Here is a 15,190-nt window from a genome sequence, read left to right as displayed (position 1 = left end):
CTTAGCACAGAATACTCAATAAACATTAATAAAATACATATTTATCCTGCATAGATGGCAATACTACAACAAAAATATAAATGCATGGCAAATCCACCTTTAGACACAAAAATATACAGTTCTACAAAATAAGAATCAGTAGTTCATGTGCCTAAGACTCACTTGCAAAGCTTCTTCAAAATGCAGATTTCTTCCACACAAATACTTGTAGACAAATTCTCAAAGCTGTTTTCATTATAACAGCCCAGAATTCAAGACATCAAAAGGTCCATCAACAGGTGAATGGATTAAACAAGTCACAGCGGGTCCCTACAAAAAAAAAAATAGCAACAGAAAGGAAGCAAATGCTGATGTACAGAACAGAGAGGAAATGCACAGATATCACACAGAGAGAAGGAAGCTGGACACAAGACATGCTGCCTGATTCCCTGACCTCCAGTGACAAGAAGCAGATAGTGGGGACCTAGCGCAGGAATGGACGGAGCGACTCCCAAAGGCAGAGGAAGGAAACGGAGAAATCTACACCATGGTGTGATGCTGGGGGTGCCATCTGCGTGTAAACTATATTTTGATAAAAATCTATTTTCAAAGGAAAAAAAAAAGAATTTAAAAACTCCCATAATCCCACCAACTTAAAAAATGTCCCCGCCCCCAAATTCTGACTCCACAGACCTACATTGGGACCTGGGAGCATTTTTAACAAATGCACAAACATTCTGATGTTAGTGGTCGTCACATCACCCCCACCTTTGCATGGGCAACCCGGGGTGGGGTAATCCCTCTGCCTGCAGAAACCTATCCAGACAACTGAGAGTATGACTAACAAGGAGAACTTTGGGATAAGGAAACTGAAAACCTCAACTTGCCAAGCTGTAGTTTGGTTCTTACCAAAGTACAAACAAGACCTTTCAGAGCTGGCCAGGTTCAATGATAAAGCACATTTTCAAAGCCAATGCGTGGCTCGCTCTCTGCTTAAATCCCATCATTAGGGGATTATAGTTAAACTGTCCCTGCTCCATTACATTCTGTTAAATGCTAACATTTGACCTAAATATTTTTAATCCAAGACAAAAGAAGATTACTGGAACACATAACCTCAATTTATATATGCTCAACTCCCTTTAAATGAAAGGACTTGAATGGTTGCCTAATACATAAGGTCCTGCTTTAGAAAGTTTACAATCCTGGTATTTATCCTAGCTATTATTATTCTGTTAGGCAGCAATGAATGAACCTGTAAGTGGTGGTTATTATTTGCCCTTGTGATGACAGTTACGGTGTCATGGGGTGTAACTGGGAGGAAAAAAAAAAAATCCTCATAAAACCTTTTCCAAAAACGCTCCAAGAACTTCTGCTCTTATTTTTCAAACCGCAAGTCACTACCCACTAGTAGTAGTGGGCTAGGATATCAACCTAGTGGATCTTAACCAGAATTTTAAGACAATGACATTTAACAGAACAAAAAACTTCAGAGTACACCTCAAAAGATAAGGGATTCTAGTTTCAGGATAAAATACTTTACTGTGGTTCAGTCAAAAAAACACAACAAAAAATGAGCCTAAAAGTCACTGACGTAACTAAAGCCCTGCCCAGACATAAAAGGCATATTCCAGGTACCCAATTTATATCAGGTTATTTGCTGGGCTTCAAGGAACATACCCCATAGAAAAAGTTTGTTCACGTGGTACAAGATAAGGACACTGATAACAAAATATCCTCTAATATCTCCTTACTACAAGGGTAGAGAGTACCCAAAATCATGGCCTCTGAGTAGCCTCTCTTTAACATTGATCAGAGCCCTATACCAAACGACCTCAATGACTGCAATCGAGAAAATCTCCACTGCCCTGCAACAAGCTATGTCAGTCTCTATCACTGTCTTGATTTGTCAACTTTTCTCTCAAGAGAAAGAAAAGCTAAAAAGAAGCCGGATAAAACCTGGATTTCTGAAGGGGGGGATCCAGAGTCCACCGCCAGGTTCGAAGTCAACACAGCTGCTGGGAACCCCAGGAGGAGCAGTGCTTTAGAGGTCACCCCCCCGCCGCAGGCCCCACGTTAACAACCCTGCTCTAAAAAGGTGGAAGAAAAGGCCTCTGGGCAAACAGTGCTGGACTGCTTGGATATCACGTGAAAATGGAGCTGGGGGCCACAACAGTGGACTGCATGGACGCCGCAAATCCTCCCAGACCGTCAAGGGGTAAGGGAGGATCATTCCTGACTGAAAGTACTTTATGGAGCATAAAATCCCCCACTGGTAAAATGAAACAGGAGATGTTAAAGAACACTCCCTGTCCACAGGAGACCCCTTCCATCTCTTCTGGAGACTGGGCCCAAGAAGCCCTGGGACAGAAATAAGCTCTAGACCCAAACTGAACTCTAAATCCTGAGAGAGCTCTTAAATCCAGTCTGAGAGGGGCTGTTCCGCTGATGTCCGTTTACACACAGGCTGAGCCACGAAAAGCGATGGTCATGGGACCTAGAGAGCAAGACGCTGACTCACTAACGGCTTAGTTAGAGGAAGACAGAGTTTAGCATACAGTAAAAGGTCAAAGCAGCTGATGTTTTGGGCGCCTGGGTGGCTCAGTTGGTTGAGCGACTGCCTTCGGCTCAGGTCATGATCCTGGAGTCCTGGGATCGAGCTCCACATCGGGCTCCCTGCGCAGCAGGGAGGTCTGCTTCTCCCTCTGACCCTCTTCCCTCTCGTGCTATCTCTCATTCTCTCTCTCTCAAATAAATAAAATCTTTAAAAAAAAATGGTTTTATTGCATTTATTCCTACTGTATGATTTAACACCTCATTTTTTGTAGCAATGGTGTTTTTAATTAAAGACTATTTTAAATGTATTAATCAGTCATTTGAGGGGCCACTGGAAAGCTAATTTTGTATGCATTTTTAGTGACAAGATAAAAACATGTTCAGAATTAACTGACTGCCTATCACATCCGAAACACAAACAGGATTTCACGTAACCCTTACGACAATGCTGGGAAGGGCTGTTACCATCACCGTGTCACAGCTCAGAAACTGAGGCAGGGACGTTGATTTTCACTTGGACAACAGCCAAGGGCAAGTGGCAGGCACAACAATCATTCTGAGAGCATGAAAGCTGCTCTCAATTCCCTTAGAGACTGACTGACAGCACAGGCTCTGAAGACGAGCGGCCAGAAGAGGCCTGGAGGGTTATATCTCTAAAGGTCATTTTGGACTAAGCTGGATAAAGCCCCCCGTTTCTCTCCAAGAATGGAAAGAAAGCTTCCTCCCCTTGCACAGCTCCAAATGACCTTTGTCATTCGCTATCTCCCCCGCCCCTTTCCCGGTTCCCGGTACAAAAACAAACCTGAGTGTTCAGGTAGCTTCCAGGGATGACTGCGCCCTGCTAACCCCATGCCCCGCTCGGTACTCCTCCAGCTCCCGCTCCACCCTCCGTTTCCAGCACAACTGAGGACTCGCGCCTCCTCTCCTCCCAGAGGAGAAGCCTCAGGAGGGCAGTGGGTCACCTCCAGCTACTCTGCCCGGCTGCCTCTGCTGGAAAAAGCACAGCAGAAGCATTCCCAATGATCGTTCACTCCATCGCCTCAAGCCCCACGTACTTATCAGCCCTCTGAACTACTCTTTAGACCATCCCATTCCTCTCTGGAATGTTCTTATCAGTTCTTCCTGCCCTCAGTGTCAAAGCCAAACATCCTTCTCTCACCTGCGGACAGAGGTCAAGCTCCCTCGTTCCCTCGTTCCCTAACTGCCAACTATACCGGCTGGGTTTTGCTGGACTTCACACTTCCTCAGTTCCCTCCACTACCTGCTGCTTCCTTCCTACGGTCTGTGCCCTCGGCAAGTCTCTTCTGCGATCTCTCTTCTCTCCTCACCCAACCCCCACTCCACCAAGAGTTCCATGTCCTCCCCCTCACACACTTGCCCAAGATAAGGAAGAGGGCGCTCTGAAATTCCACCTGCCCTGATGGATTACCTGAGGACTGAAGAGTGGGTTCGCCTAAACTGCACTGCAATTACCTGGGGCTGGATGCTGTAATTCTTCTCCAAGTTAACCCCAAGTACACAGTGATCCAAATAATAGGCTCTCCCTGACCTTCAATAAATGGGAGCCTGTTCCCTGACACTCAATAAACAAAAATAGTACCTGGGAGTAAGTTCTATAGCTGGAGTTGTTTTTGTTTTCTTTTCCTGCAAAGGAACGTGTTCTTCCTAATTCATTAAAAAAACATAGCCATTCAGGGGCACCTGGCTGGCTCAGTCGGAAGAGTGAGCAATTCTTGATCTCCGCGCCGTGAGTTCGAGCCGCACGTTGGGTGTAGAGAGTACTTACATAAATAAAACTTAAAAAAAAAATCCATTCAATACAGAGATGCAATCGCTTAGAATCCTACGCCACAGATGTACAGCTTTCGTCAGTGTCTGAACCTAACATTTTCATAATCCCCAAACCTTAAAGGATTAAAAAATTAATGTATTCAGCTATAAAAGACTCCAGCTCTCCATGAAGTTTAATCTGGGTTCCCTACTTTTCTCTGAGGCCCTAAAATTCTGCATAAAAAAAAAGCATAAAAGAGCACACAAAGTCTTGGATGACCCAGGACTGGACCTCACTCAGAAAGTAAGGTAAAAGAGCACCTGAAAAACACAACATCTGACATTTCAATTGCTGCAGATCAGGTTTTAAGGTCACTCTTTCTCACATGTTTAATGAAGGGCACTGCCTTCTAATTCTACAAGTCGCATAAACGCTAACATTTGGTTATTTAAATATTGACAGCGCGGAGAAACTCAGACTTTGGAGACTTTCTAGTAAGCTGGGCAAACCTGAGCCACAGGCTCCTCACCCACCTACAGAGACACACGCAGACATAGCTATGTATTTGCAGAAAACCAGCCACAGCCACAGACCGGAGCACACACAGTCACAGCCATGTGTGTGCAGAAACAGACCCCCACAGCACCAGACACACACACAGACACACAGACAATAATTCCCCAAAGCAGAGCTAATTTACCAAGAAATGGTCTTACCTGCAGAGAGAAATCTTACCCTATCCACAAAAAACACTCGTTCATCAGTGTCCAACCCACCCAACAACCCAACTCTGTGCTGACATTTGTGCTGGGCTGGGATCGTCCTGATGCTCAGCAGGAGCCGCTTTAGGTGCTGAAGGAATTTCGGCTTTTATAACTCACACAGGCTCACCAAAATTGTATAACCATACCACCTAGTCAGAAATTACACAACAGCCACCACCTGGTTACAAATGGTTACTACATGCTTCTGGTATGGTCTGCTCACCATCAGTCTGTCACAGGTTTCATGCGGCAGGGTGGATATTCTATTGTGGAAACCAAGCAGTTGCTGGGATTACATTTCTCAAAACCACACAAATAAGGGAAATTAAACCTATCTTTCCAAACACTCCTGTTCGGATGAACGAGTCCACCCGCACTGCTTTCAAGCTCAGTGGGGGGCGGGGGGGGGGGGGAGTGTTCATACTTCCTGGTAATGTTTCATTTCCCCAACTGGGGGCCCAAAAACATTTCCCCAATTGGGGGCCCCAAAAACAATTGTTTTCAAAGCCCAGACTTTCAAAGATTAAGAATACATCTCAAAGCATGATCTGCTCATTGAAATGACAGGAAAAGCAACAACTAACAGCACTATTGAGAGCCAGAGGGGCTGTGTGTGGCCTCTGGCATGCAGGTCCCAGCCACAGAGGCCCCACTGAAGAGTGGAAGTGCCCACAGAAACACTCAGGAAGGCAAACCCACGCTGACAATCTAGTACCAAGAGGAGGGAAGAAGCCACAGCTGTCGTCAGACTCTGTCCTTTCTAGTACTGACTCCAAGCCAGGGCCGGCCAGAAACCCAGGCAGCGGGCACCTGCTCCCCTGGGCCGTGCCGTGAGAGGGCAAGAAGCTGCCTCCCCCCTCTCCCCAGCACCGCAAGGGAACCACAGGGCTCAGGTGAGAAACAGGCAGGCAGAAGGGACATCCACCAGCAGCACAGTACCTCCTGGAAGAGGTGATAAAGGCAGAGGAAGAGACAGGACAGCCTGGGGAACAGCAGCTCCGACAGTTACTCATTCATGAACCATCTTTGGGAAGTCAGTGGTGGGAAGTAGAAGCTGGAGTAGAAGCTGCAGTGGAAGTGGGGAGAAAGCTGGGAGCCAAGAGCTTTAACTGTTCAGGAGCAGGAGCTTCATCTTCACAAGTTCCCAGAGCACGGGTCACGTGGGACATACCCACCGCCTCAGGTAGACCAGAAGGCCCCTCGCTCCAAAGTGAGCTACGAGGAAAAACCCAGCATGTGGCGTATGGGAAAAAGAATTCAGTCTCTGTATCCTCAACACAAGAACCGTCCTCAGGCTGTTCTGTGAAGACTCTAACCTCAAAAAGGTTAAACTGCAGAAAGAAAATTTCAATTTGGAATAAAAAAGTTAAATTAAAAAACAAAACTATTTTTTTTAAAAAAGGGAAATGGGATCACACAATTACATGAAGAAAATGGACTGAGACCAAGAGAGAACAAGCTGAGGGTGGTGAAGAAGCAACAGAGAGAAGTGAAAACCCAAGGAAACAGCAGAAAACTAATGGGTGGGGGACAAGTGTGGGAAACACGGAGAGACAAGGAAAAGTCCAGAGAGGCAGTAACAGTTCCCACATGAGAACCGTGAGGGACAAAAGCAAAGAGCAAAACCGAGACATGAATAACCAGTGCTCCCTGACTAGCGGTAAAAAGAACACCGCAGCCATTCACGCTGTAGTTTACATGAAACGTCCACATCCGGCAAATCCAGAGACAGAAAGCAGATTAGTGGTTGCCTGGGGCTGGGGTGGAGATGGGGGGCAGGAATGGGGAGTGACCGTTAATGAGCTTGGGATTTCTTTATGGGATGAAGAAAATGTTCCAAACTCGACAGTGATGGTTACACAAGTGTGATTCCCTGGAAGCTGACGCACCATACAGGTTAAATGGGAGAACTGTGTGGTGTGTGAATTCTAGCGCGATAAAACTGTTTTATAAAGAACGAATGGACAGGCTTAAAGATGTAAAAAAGATATAGACTAGAAACCAACTATTCTGAGATTAAGAAAAATCGGAGTAGAGAGATTACAAAGGCACGCCAGATTCACGCAAAATCGGAGAAAAGAAACCTGTTCTTGGACACATTTTGGCAAAATAATTTAACTACAGGAAGAAGTAGTTGTAGAAGCATCCAGGGAGAAGGAGAAAGTGTTTGGGTTACTTAAGTAATAGCAATAATCAAGATGAACCCCAGGATTTTCCAAGGCAGCATGAAAATGACGGAAGTCTACAGAAAATGAAGACAGAGAACTGAAGAAAAGGTTTTTTTAAAAGAATTTTATACCCAGACAAGCTGCCCTTCATGTGGGAAAGCCCAAAAAATGCAACCTCAGATATGCAGAGGCTCAGAAGGGGGGAGGGGGAGGTTGAGGCTATTGTTCCAACGGCCTAAGAGACAAAATTCAGAGAGGCCCATAATACGCAGGGCTGCTAATCACATGTGCCCATCAAAACCATCAAGGTCAGGACAAAACTAAATAATGAAGATAAACCTAATCATAAATCTGAACACATACGTCAAATTATTCTCTAAGCATATGCTAGGTTATGTGAAAAACGTAACAACAATAAAGCAGATCCAGCAAGACTGTATTATTAAAGATTAAAGACAGGCTAAAATAAGATAATGCTCAAACCCATCTCCCAAACAGGTAGGACTTTTAAAACACCATTAGATCTTCGTGTTAACTACTGGAAAAACAAGGGTTTTTTTTGTTTTGGAGGGTGGTTTTTTGGTTTGTTTTTTAGTTTTTAAAAGGAAACCACTATTAAAATTTGAAACATTACAGACTAAAACACAAACTAAACCTATAAATGAGTTAAATTCAAAGTATTCTCAGGTGCATCAAAATATAAATGCCAATGCCCAAAAATACACCTTAAACAAAGTGAAACAAAAATAAAGCAATGTTAATGATGCCTCATTGTTTTTTAAATATCAGACACCATAAAATCACGCCAGAAGTATTAAAAGGGAGAAAAGAGGGTAAGTTCACATTGCTAAAGTAAAAAATTCGCAACAGAAATATTATGTCAATTTTTATGTTCCAAACATTATTTCACTGATATAAAGTCCATACTGGCTAACAATATGGAAGAAAGGACCAACAGTTCATAAAAGTACCTGTCTCCAAGAAGATGGGGACAAACGGGTGGACGGACAGGGGCACAGGCTCAGTCTCCATGTGAGACTTATTTTTTATTGATGAGAAAATGTGACCAATATAATGAATAAGGCTAACATAATAGGTACCAAACTGTGCACCCCACAGAAAATAGAGCTTTACTTTCACTGGTTAAAGAGCATTTGTGAAAACTGGCCATCATGCCAAATGAAAAGTTCAACCCCCCCCACGAAAAGGAGCATTTATTATTTCTCACTGCCTGACCATAATGCCACAAGAAATCAAAAGAATTATTAAACCAACAAAGTCATAACAACTTCAAAATTTTTCAACCTCTCTCCCAAATAACCATTGGGTCGAAGCTGAAACTGAAACTGTAAAAACACCCTTACAACAAAAAAGAGTAAGTAATAAAATACCCTAAAGGACAAGAAATGAGAGAAAAAGAATTGGCTAGAAAAGCAAAAAATAAATAAATTGGATAAATGCATCCAAGAAGGTTCTTAAACAAGCCTCCCAAGGCCACGGCAGATAGAAACCTTCCATTCAAAATTACATGGGCCCAGGTAGCTTCCCAGGCAAATGTCTGCAAGCACTAAGGAAAAGAACTTCCTAGGCTACTCAGCTCCAGAGCACTGGAGAAGGAAAACAAGCCTATCAACCATTTTAGAAATCTAGCATCATCCTGATCATAAACTTGACAGAGAAAAGGAAAAAAACTAGTATTACAAAACTCACATCAGTGGGTAGAAGAAAGCCTGTAAGATAAACAAAAACCAAAAAGGCATGGGATAAAACTCAGCATCAATTTTCAAATAAAACTCTTAGCACATTCAACACAGAAGAAAAAAGGTCCTCAAAAAAGAATCCGCATCTCGGGGCGCCTGGGTGGCTCAGTCGGTTAAGCGGCTGCCTTCGGCTCAGATCATGATCCTGCGGTCCTGGGATCGAGCCCCATGTCCGGCTCCCTGCTCAGCGGAGAGCCTGCTTCTCCCTCTTCCTCTGCCTGCCACTCTGCCTACTTGTGCTCTCTATCCCTCTGTCAAATAAATAAATAAAATCTTAAAAAAAAAAATCTTTAAAAAAAAAGCCATCTCATGCCATAGCTAATGAGATACTTGCCCTGAAAAACCCCAAGAGGTGCCCATGAAAGCCAGGAACAGGAGTCTGATAGCCTCCAGTATAGAAGAGTGTCCTAACTACTACAATAAGCAAAAGGTTTTAAAGTTGGGGGGTGGGCGCGGTGCAGCGCCTGGGTGGCTCAGTTGGTTAAGTGCCTGCCTTTGGCTCGAGTCATGATCTCGGGCTCCCTACTCAGCGGGTAGTCTGCTTTTCCCTCTACTCTTCCCCTCTGTTCATGATCTCTCTCTCAAATGAATAAATAAAATCTTTAAATAAAATGCTAAATACTGGAAAATGAAAGACAATTGTTTATAGGTAATGGGTCTAACTTAGAAAATGAGTTTACAAACCTAGAATAAGATACTTCAGAAAGGTAGGGAGTTACAAAATGAACACAGAAAAAAACATCCCTGGCATAGCATTAACTCATTAATTCCCCGTCTTTTGTGAAGTACTGTATACACACATGGACAAGTACGCTAAGAAAGTAGACGGCAATACACCAATTACTTTACAGTGGTCATTTCTGTAAATCGGGATTCTGAGTATTTCGTCTTTGTGTTCATCTGATTTTTTTTTTTAAAGATTTTACTTATTTGACAGAGAGACACAGCGAGAGAGGGAACACAAACAGGGGGAGTGGGAGAGGGAGAAGCAGGCTTCCCGTGGAGCAGGGAGCCCGATGCGGGGCTCAATCCCAGGACCCTGGGATCATGACCTGAGCGGAAGGCAGACGCTTGACGACTGAGTCACCCAGGCGCCCCCATTCATCTGATTTTAAGTTTAAGCCCCTCGACTGTATTAAGGGACAAATTAGAAGCAGCTCAAATCTTAATACCTATAAGGTTAGTAAACTTAGGACCAAAAAATGATGCAAAACAACTAAAAGGCTAAACTTAAGGCAAATACTAAAAAAAAAAAAAAAAAAAAAAAAAAGCAACTCTTCAGAAATAATTACACATTTAAAAATATGTAATTTGATTAATGCAATCTCTAGTTTCTTTTAAGGACAAAATCTAAACTGTTTTGAGAAATACCCTTATATGTGGTGATTATTTCTGTCTTTCCAAATAAATGCTGTATATTGACATTTCAATGTTGAAATATGCTGAAAAACTGAGTAAAACAACAAAGAGGGTTTAGAATTATCAGCTGGACAAAAACTGATTCTGTAATAAGGGGGGGTGCGGGTAATAGGTCTAGAAACACAAACAGCAAATGCATTGACTAACAGCACCCCCTAGTGTTACAACATTTAACTAGCACTCAGTAAATTGGAAAATACAAAACTTTAAAAAAACTATTTTAGATAATTTCAAACATATAGAAAAGTAAACAGAATTAAAATACATTTCATATATAACTTACTCCCAACTATGCATTGTTCTGATTTGTGTGGCAATTTCTCTATTTCATCAGAAGTGTCAGAAACCAGCAGGTGTCTCCAAGAATCCTTTGTCACTCAATTAATTGTTACTATAAAAACACTTGACTGGGATGCCTGGGTGGCTCAGTCGGTTAAGCGTGTGCCTTAGGCTCAGGTCATGATCCCAGGGTCCCGGGATTGAGGCCCGCGTCGGGCTCCCTGCTCGGCAGGAAGCCTGTCTCCCTCTGCCTGCCACTCCCCCTGCTTGTACATGTGTGCTCTCTCTCTCACAAATAAAATCTTTAAATAAATAATTTAAAAAATTAAAACCCTTGATTTTAGGCTGGGCACACAACCAGCAAAATTCAGGCAACGTTTCCCAGCCTCCCCTGCAGCTAGACATGGCCACATAACTAAGTTTTGGCCCCTGGGATGTGAGTGGAAGTACAGGGACTCCACCCCACTGGCTGCAAGAACCATCTTGAGCCAAATTAATAAATCAGTATGCTAACGATGGTGAACCAGGAAGAAAAAAGGAGCCGGCTTACATAAGAGGAAAAAGCTACTATTTCCATTTTCTTCTATATTAGAACCGCCTGAACTATACTCTTTAAAACAAACAAACAGAACATGTAGAGACACAATCTGGCAAGACAACACATTTTGGAATAAGCCCAATGACTAAATTCTCAACAGGAAACGGATCAGTACATATTTCAAACCTGGATGAATGTTGATGAGTGTTATTTTTCCTTCAAAGGGAAGCATCATGGTAAAGGGTAAACATCTGGGTGAGATGAGTGAATTCACTGTTCACCTTAAATTCGCTTCTCTGACATTTAGAGACTGGTCACTTGTTCATGGTCTCAAAGCACAGCTCAGAATGTGTGCTGACAGCACATGCCAGAACTCCTGCACTGAAAGTAAAATCAAGTTTATCCAACTCTCAAAGCAAATCCATTGCGAAGACTGTACCCTCCAAACCCAAGATTCCCCTTAGAGCCCAGCCTGGTCAGCACCATGCAGTGAACAGCAGGATTGTGGGAAAGAGCCCTTCATGGGGAGCCCAGAAGCCCGGTATACACGCACAGTGGTACAAGTGCAGGACTCATTAACTAGTGGGCCTCAAATGTCTTGCTCTGTAAGGTTGCTGGCCTACACCTGTAGTTTCAGCACCTTCTGTTTTTCGTAATGGAACAAGCACTCTCAAACCCTATTCAAGGCCTGGAGCGGGGGAAAATCACAAGTAGGTAGATGAGGTCATTAAAATGGGGACTGCATACTCTTCACTGTAAAGTTTTAATACATATTTTCCAGAAATAAAACCAAAAAAAAAGTCCAATCAGTAAATCAAAGATTCCGTAACTTAAAGAACTTTGCTGACAGCAGCAAGAAAAACACCTTTACCAAATTTTCTAGCAGCAGCCTGCAAATGTTGCACTATATTATACCACCTTTTATCACTATTTGGTTATTTTAACACAATGCTCCAGTTCTGAATTAAAGGAGAAAAAAAATAATTCAAGACCATGGAGAGCAAAAATCTATTACTTCAAGTCCTTTTAAAATATCCAGTTTTTAAAATTTAATTGTGTGTGTTAAAAAATATATGACATACTTATTAGAATGGCTAAAACAAAAATTAAAACTGCTGGGTGCCTGGGTGGCTCAGTTGATTAAGTGACTGCCTTCGGCTCAGGTCATGGTCCTGGAGTCCTGGGATCGAGCCCCGCATCGGGCTCCCTGCTCGGCAGGGAGTCTGCTTCTCCCTCTGATCCTCTTCCCTCTCGTGCTCTCTAGCTCTCATTCTCTCTCTCTCAAATAAATAAATAAAATCTTTAAAAAAAAAAAAATTAAAACTGCTAAGATGACACACCGAGTGCTGATAAGAACACAGAGCAACGGGAACTATCATATACTCCTGGTCAGTATGTAAAATGGCACAAACACTTTGGAAAAACATTTTGGCCATTTCTTATAAAGTTACAAGATAAATTTACCCTATGACCCAGCAACAGTACTTCTAGCTATCTACCCAGAGGAATGAAAACTTATGTTCAAACACCTGCACATAAATGTGTATGGTGGCTTTATTTATATTAGCCAAAACCTGGAATCATTCACCTTTAGCTAGTGAATGGGTAAACCAATTGTGGCATATCCCTGTTAATGAGAGGTCATTCCACACCCATCAGATAAAGCCAGTGTGAAAGAGCTTAATAATACCAACTGTTGGCAGGACTGTGGATAAACAGTAATTTTCCCACCCTGTTGCCAGAGATGTAAATTGGTTCAAACACTTGGCAAAATAATTTGGTGGCATGTAGTAGGTTGTAGATGTGTGTGCACTATGACCCAGCAATGCCACTTCTCAGCATCTTGACCCTGTTTTTAACAGTACACAACCAACACATCAACAGAATATATAAGTTCTGATGCTTAACAGAATTAAACGAGAGCACTTAAAATGAATGAACGCTATCTAGCCACTTGGGTCAACATGCCTTGAGAACATTCCTGAATGAGCAAGCAGGCTACAGAACACAGACCACATGAGATCTCTTACTTAAGGTTTTAAATCATGCAGTCAATACTGAATGTGTGTTTACGGATATATAAACATGTAATACAAAAGTAAAAATAGGGGCGCCTGGGTGGCTCAGATGGTTAAGCATCTGCCTTCAGCTCAGGTCATGGTCCCAGCGCTCAGGGACCAAGCCCCATGTCAGGCTCCCTGCTGAGCAGGGAGCCTGCTTCCCTCTCTCCCTCTGCCCCCCTCTCTCTCTGTCAAATAAATAAAATCTTAAAAAAAAAAAGTAAAAATACGAGGGGCGCCTGGGGGGCTCAGTCACTTGAGCTTCCGACCCTTGATTTCGGCTCAGGTCATGATCTCGGGGTCCTGTGATCATGCCGGGCTCTGTGCTGGTTGTAGAACCTGCTTGAGATTCTCTCTCTCCCTCTCTGCCCCTCCCCACCCTCTCTCTCCTCTTAAAAAAGAAAAAAAGGTAAAAATGGGGGGGGAAGGGAAGGAGAGGACACTAGCAAAGAATACAAAGAGGATATCTAAAATGTTTTATTTTCGGGGCACCTGGGTGGCTCAGTCGTTAAGCGTCTGCCTTCAGCTTAGGTCATGATCCCAGGGTCCTGGGATCGAGCCCCGCATCGGGCTCCCTGCTCCGCGGGAAGCCTGCTTCTCCCTCTCCCACTCCCCCTGCTTGTGTTCCCTCTCTCACTGTGTCTCTGTCAAATAAATAAATAAAATATTTAAAAAAAAAAAAAAAAAGAAGTCCTAACGATGCCACAGGGAGCAGGAAGCGGTTCTCCCGTGGCCCTGGCAGGAAAACTTCGAGGATGTGTGAAAACAGTTCCACACACCCATCTGCGGGGTTGCCTCATACCCTCTGTGGAGGACAGTGGGCAGCGATGTATACAGATGGCCACTGTTTCTCAATGCTCGATGAGGGAGAAGGACAGGAAGTTGAGGGAGCATCTATCCGACAACTTGTTTTCTTAATGAACTAAGATGTGGAAGCCATGGTGGAGAGGAGAGGCGGAGGCCGCCACTGGAGGAAACAGGAGTGAAAGCACTCACTTAATAAGGGGAAGAAAGAGAAAAGTCAAGGGTCTGGCGGAGCCCATAACTTGTAAATGGGTGATAGAGAAAGTCACTTTGATACCTGGTTTCTCTCCAGCAATGTGTAACGGGAAAAAAAACGCGGAAAAATTAAAAAACAGGACTGTGCCACTGAAGAAGGCTGGTAAGTCACCCAGACAGTTCAGTGAGGAAATCAAAATGTAAGAGGGCAGCCACATGACTCCCTGTGGTACCCACAGCGGGGACAAAGGGTGGGAGAGAGGAGAGGGAGCCAGAGAATAGCAAAGTGCCTGAAGAGAACAAGAACCAGTAGAGAACGAATGAGACCTAGGGAAGGACAGGATGTGTGCAGAGATTCCACAAGTGTCGTATGGGAGAGGGCAAGGCTCAGGAGAGCTGAAGTAACTGAAGTAAAACTCCCAGAAAAGATCCCGTGAAGGGAGGGTGAGGTTCAGAGGCCTGTGGAGCCAACAACTCAAAAACAATGTTAGAAGACACAGTGGAAAGAAAAGGAGCAAAACAGGAGCCAACGTTCTTGAGGAACATTAGGGATGGTCAAGAAGTTGCTAGATGAAGGCAAAAAGGTAAGGGGAGGGTCGAGTCGCAGACTGGTGTGGCCTTCAAAATGGCAGGCATTGTTCAACGAAGGCTGGAGGTTGTCCTCTCCACCTGGAAGGACGTAACATACGGAGAATTCCCTATTCACATTTCAGATCTCTGTTTAAATTATCAATTCCTCAGAAAATCCTTCCCAGACCCTTCAAAATCCAAATCAAATCTCAACTTCCCTTTGCTGTTCCCTCCAAAGCAACAACCACAATTCATACCAAGAATCCCTCGTTGTTCAAACATATACTCTTCTTGAGTTCAGCAATGAGGAATCCACATTTTCCTAAA

The 15,190-nt window shown here is 43.6% G+C and overlaps 1 protein-coding gene across 5 annotated transcripts in view; it reads right to left on the bottom strand.

Annotated features, from left to right (window-relative positions):
- SLC23A2 (solute carrier family 23 member 2) overlaps positions 1-15,190 on the bottom strand; it is a 136,487-nt gene that overhangs the window by 86,735 nt on the left and 34,562 nt on the right. The gene's annotated exons all lie outside the window — the stretch shown is intronic.

This window comes from Eumetopias jubatus, unplaced genomic scaffold (assembly GCF_037043125.1).
Source record: "Eumetopias jubatus isolate StellerSeaLion01/CBP00866 unplaced genomic scaffold, mEumJub1_p1.0 scaffold_9, whole genome shotgun sequence".
NCBI lineage: Eukaryota > Metazoa > Chordata > Mammalia > Carnivora > Otariidae > Eumetopias > Eumetopias jubatus.
This window is presented reverse-complemented; position numbering and strand designations above follow the sequence as displayed.